The following is a 6,000-nucleotide window of genomic DNA, read 5'->3' on the forward strand; positions in this document are numbered from 1 at the left end:
GTAGTTCCAGTAGTCAACTAGTCTCCCAGCAAGCCAGACTGTGCCTTGAGCAGTCTTGGTAAGAGGTCTCCCGACCTCTCGTCCGAAATTGCACAACCTTCATGATCATTCACCCAGATATGTTGCAAGTAAGCTCTCATGTTCATTTTGGTTTTCGACTAATATATTGTTTGCTATGAGTGTTGCCATGTCTCCGGGTATCACAGCTGTTCATCTATCTCTCAGTCGTATAGGTGCAATGGTTTCCAGGAGAGCAGAGACGAGGACACTGTTCAAAGCACGCATGGTGATGCAATCAATCAAGTGTCTATGAGCTTGCCTACTCACGAAGACATCAAGTGACTCGTAGAAAAGGACATCAAGCAATAGCATCATAGTGAGCAACATCATGAACAGAAACTGAACACAACATACCAAATGCAACAAATGCAAGAGGAGGGTTGTTGACAACATGAAGGCAAAACAAGGTTGCAAGCTCAAGCAGGTCCATTGATGATGAAAGAAACTTTTGAGACTTTGGCTATGAAGTGACGACGCGACATGAAGATCATTACAAGGCAGAAGATGGAACAAAGAAGCAGTTGCATGTGTTGAAGCAACAACTCAAGAAGAACATGAAGCTGCACAGACAGACGAATGAGTTGCAACAGGAACAGGAACATCAGTGGGTGCAACATGCATTCATGGATGAAACTGTGCCTATACAAGTTAAGGATCCATCCCAATATATGACACAAAGCAGACATGGTGAGCAATGTTGTTGATCACATGCAAGGGATTCAGTAGCATGCATGTCGTTAAGTGCACACACGCAATCCAACCCATTCAACACACTCACCAAGGCAAAGACAAGAAGCAAGTCCAATTGGGGTTGAACATGTACTTCGGAAAGTTGATGCACATGACCACCAGAACACACTTGAATGTCAACACGGACACTATGCATTAGTGCGTTTCTGGTTCAACCGTACCTAAGAATACCATGCGCTTGTTAGCAAACAAGTTGGATGAAGGGACCAAACCAATGCACCAGTTGCAACAGAGGCAAGAGTTCGCTTCAGCAAGATGTCACCATGAGGTGCATGCACACCATCACAGATGACCAAGCTTGGCATTAGCTCACCACTTTCACCATCACAAGAATGTCAAAGATTTGGCCTCATCACAATGGACCGAGTGTCAGTGATGTCTTGCAAGGCTTGCTCAAGCCATGTTGTCTCACATGAGTACATGTGCATTGTAATATTGAGTCATGTCAAGTGTAAGTCAACGGTCAATGGTTGGATGTAACATTCATAGAGTAGGTGAAGAGTCATGAGGGTAGTTGAACTATCACAAAGGGGAATGTCAAGGGTCACCCCACTCTTTGCTATAAATAGTCCCTCATAACTCATTGTAGAGGCTTTTGGTCAACCAAGCTTCTACTAAGACTATCTTGAAGAAGGCTTGGACAATATTGTAACATGCCTTGGCTTCTCCACTACAGAGAGCTAGTCCATCTCTTTGGAGGAGCAGGCATATGTGGTTGTAACGTTCCACTGTTGGGGATAGTAGGTTTACATGGATGTATTGTATGATTGTGACTTACACTTCTTTATGTAATAAGAGCCAACACATTTTCATGCATATGTTGTTATTGTAGTTGGACTACTCCGGTTGCTTTAATGCTATATATTGTTTAACTTACGTACTTGTCTATGAACTAATTCACATGAAATTATATGAATCTTGTTGTTAATGTGTTTCATATGTTGTTAATGATGTCACCGTCTATGTCAACTGCTCTACTGGACATCAGACAAACCTTTGACTTGAACATTGCTATAGCAACCATCGCGCTAATCTCAGACTGATCTATGAGTGTTGTACCTGTTATCTTACCTATGTGACTGCCACATCCGAGTGGACTGCTCTGCTGGAAGCTGTGCATGTCCTTGTGTTGTGTGTTCCTAGCCGAGTTGGGATTGATCCCTTTCAACCTAGAACTCACTTTCACCTCCTTCCCCTTTCGAAGTGTCGGAACCTTTCATACCCCTTCACTAACTGCATCAGTCACACCCTTGCTACTGACGTAGTTATCTTACTTGCCATTGTGCGACATCACGGTCAAGGCATTACCTTACGAACCACTGCTGGGATTGCTACTCCAAACAGTCTGAGGTCTAATTGGGACTTCTTACCAAGGAGATCCCCTTGACATGTTTGCAAGTCGAGCACTGTCAAAATTTTTGGCACCAGAAGGAGGGCTTGATGACAAGATGTGTCCTCTCATCCAATTTTGAACCTTTGCATATCTTTCATGGAGTCTTACACTCTTCTTCCCTTGAGGTGTTTTTTGAATCATGAAGATATCTCCATCTCAAGGAAGCTTTTCGATCTCTTATACACTCACATGTATGATGGTGAAGGCGAAGTGGCCTGGCTTGAGCACTTACATAACTTTCTTTTCATGATTTATGAGGAATATGAGTTTTCAGACAAATAGGTCGGTTTGTTGCTTGCATAAACACTTCGCGAATCTCCATTTCGTTGGGTTCTCAGCCTATTGGCTGACACAATGCATTAATTTGAGCACTTTTTTGATCTCATTGAAGACATGTTCTATCATTTTGATCGAGACTATCTTGATCGAAACTGTTACAGCAATGGAGGGCTCTGCATGAATCCATTATTGATTTTTGGCAGTGCTTCCGTGACTTGCAGTTTCAAGCTCCGAAGAGCCAAATGAAATTTTCTTATCTTTGGGACCGGTTCGAGTATTGCCTTAAGAAATCTTCCTGTCCGAAGAGGAACCTTGATATCAAGCCTCACTCAACATTCTTCATTGATGGAACTACACAATCTCATGTGGGAGCGAGCACTATCTCAACTGACTATCTGCCTCCCTCTCATTCAGCAGCTCCACCACTACTCAGTGATGTTGAGGATGATGCTCACACACCTATTCATCCTTCACACTCTCCTAGTATCACTCCACTCAATTTTCACGCATATTTAGTTGTGAGTCCTTTAAGTTCTCATATGCATTATTTTCTTCAACCTCCATCTTTGCACTCAGGGTTCCTCTGGATGATGTTGTCTTGTGTTCATCCATTCTAGACTCTCCACTTGTAGTGAATGAGGAAAAACCCACTGACGAAGTCATTGTTGCACAACCAACATGCGCTATCATTCATGAAGACTATGAGTGGGAGCTTGAACATCAACACTCGGTGAAGGATCACTCCCTTCTGTCTGAGTCCCCTTCGTTCCTTCCTAACCTCTTTGGTGAACCTGCCATCCATGATTTTGCATTAGTATCTTCATCCACGAATGCACCCATTATTGATCACTCACAGCACTCACCGGATGTTAATCCATCATTCGACAATAGAGAGGATAAGTTACTCATTGAAAATCCACTTGATCCTTCATCTGTCTTTTCCGGAAACACGGAGGATGAGTTTTTTCACTTTTCATCTACCCCTCTATGTGATTCATCCAAATATGAGGATGCTGACCAACATCTTGAATTTTCTGATCTTGGTTGTCATGATCTCTTTACCTCATCATCTAATCACAATGTTCATTCACTTATTTTTGAGTCATCTAAGCCACTGGTCTATGAAGATCCATCTATCAACAAAGTCAAAACCCCATAGACCGTTGAGGCACTTCAGCCCAAGATGATGGTTATGTTAGGACCTCGTTGTCTTGAGGTTAGTTTCACTTCCGATCAAAAAAAATTTCAATCACTCAAGGCTCCTCATCACTCATCTGTATGTACTCAATACCAATCTAACACTCAGATTTTACTTCCTCCACTCGAACTACACGATCCCATTGCTCATGTATTGGAGGAGTCTTACATTGCAAGCACTCATGCGCAACACAAGTTATCTTTGTTTCTTTCGTTTGCTTGCATGTCATAGTAAAGAGTGTGCTTATGCTTCAAAGTTGCACATAGTGTCACACAACACCATGATAAGTCTGCGGACTACCCATCATGCACATGAACTCACTTATCTCCCGTGGACACTTTGAATCACAAAGTGTGGTTGTCTTCATTGTTATATCTTTCTTGCTTGCTGGTTCACACAACTAGGTTTCTCGCGGACCAAGCCTTCACCAACATGGGTCTACCAATGTGCTAGTGGCTGCATTGGAAGTATCACTTGACATGATCAGGCCCATGTACTGTTAGTGTAGGAGCAGGAGTAGTGTTTTCTTTCAGTTTTTTGCTTGCATGCTTGTTTGCTTACATGCTTTGATTGCTTATTTTTTTGCTTGCTTGTTTCCTTACTTTCTTTTCTTTCACTTTCACTTCTGTTTTTCTTTTCTTTAATGTTTTTTAGTTTGTTTGTTTCATTTGTAGGTTAGTCTTGCATGAAACCAGGTATGACTCTTAAATCAAGCTGGGTAAAGTACAATAGGGCTTGTACAACTATCACTACTTGGTTATATGTCATTTGCTTCTGTGTGATGATCTTGTTGTTCTTAGTCCATGATACATTGAAGGAAATTATGTATTGTTCGAGGTGAACCTTGGTGAAAACACACCTCTTCTACGCTAACTAGTGTCACCTTCTCTAGTCGATTATTTTTAGGTTAACCCTTGTCAGCCCAGTCAAGTAGAGTAAGGTGACGGGGGAAACCTTAACAGGCACATTATATATGTAATAAACTACTTCTCTACTAGAAAAACCTCTTCTGCTCTCAATAAGTCAGGATCCCTCTTCCTCCTATGAAATGAATAAGTGTTATGCACAGTGAAAATGAAAAAAATCAAAAGTAAAAAAAAAATCAAAATGAAATAAGGCGAAAGAAGAGAAAGGCTTCCTACGTAGGGAGGTGATGCAAGTAACTCCGCCAGGGTACTAACCGGGATCATTGGCAACAGAGCCATCTTGTTCCTATGTGACTCCACCAGGGTACTGTCTAGGCCTGCTGGCAGTGGAGCAACACCAGAGATGAAACTAAGATTCTGAAGACTATACTGCTTGCGCACCTATATACCCCTCAACCCCAATCAAAACAACTGTGTTTCCTTGGCTTGGAATGTGTGACAATTGACCAAGAGTCTAGCAGATGCTACATCTTACAATAAAGCTAGTGTGAAGCCAAGATGCGCTGAGAGTTGAACAATACTTCAAGAGGTGTTAGACTTGCTTTTCACAAACAAGGTCCATTCAGAGAGCTGGATTTTTACCAGTGTGTCAACAAGTGTTGTAGTAGCTACAACCACCCTCCAAAAATTTTCCTTAGCTTATTTTGGAGCCTCCCTACCAACCTTACACAGCACTTTGTCTTGCTTAATCAAGTACTCAAGCTTCAAGTGTTTTCCTCACACAAAGGTAGCCTGTCGATCACAGTTGATCCATTCCCCTCACAGGTTGCTCACCCAGACTTGGTCCAGTTGTAGGCTAAGCAGCTTCCCCTTGAAAATTGCGCATTTATGGAGGGAAACCAACCTTCCCTCCATGAATTGTGAAATCCTCTCTAGTAGCCTACTAGGCTCTAGGATTGCGCAATCCTTCCAGCCAACCCTCCCAGTAGGATTTAAGAAAATTTTCCCTGTTGCAGGCTGTTCAACCCAGTATTTGCACAAATTTGGGCAGCAGTCAGCTGTTTTGCCCAAAAATTGTGCAAATCTCCTGGGAAACCAACCAGAAATGCGCATTTTTCTCCAGCAGTCAAGAAGAATCTTGCATGTGAAGCTGCATTGATCGGTTCCCTCTCAGACTGAGCAAAGAAAAATTTCATACATGGGTTGCTTCTCCCAAGGAAGCATGCAAAGGCATCCCTTGTTTCAGGGATCTATTTTTAGTAGTTGGAGGTTACATGCAAGGAGAAATGCTAAAATCTCCCACCAAGTGTCGCTTCCCCTAGATTCATGGCATGCACGTCACAACCTTGATGTTATCAAAACTCATCAACCGGATGCTACAGAGCTCATTCCTCACATCAACCCTACATCTCCGACATCCCACATCACATATAGGAGCAATCAGCACATTTAGC

The sequence above is a fragment of the Pinus tabuliformis genome, chromosome J (assembly GCF_031772625.1).
Source record: "Pinus tabuliformis cultivar Carrire ecotype Pingquan chromosome J, CPIR1, whole genome shotgun sequence".
Taxonomy (NCBI): domain Eukaryota; kingdom Viridiplantae; phylum Streptophyta; class Pinopsida; order Pinales; family Pinaceae; genus Pinus; species Pinus tabuliformis.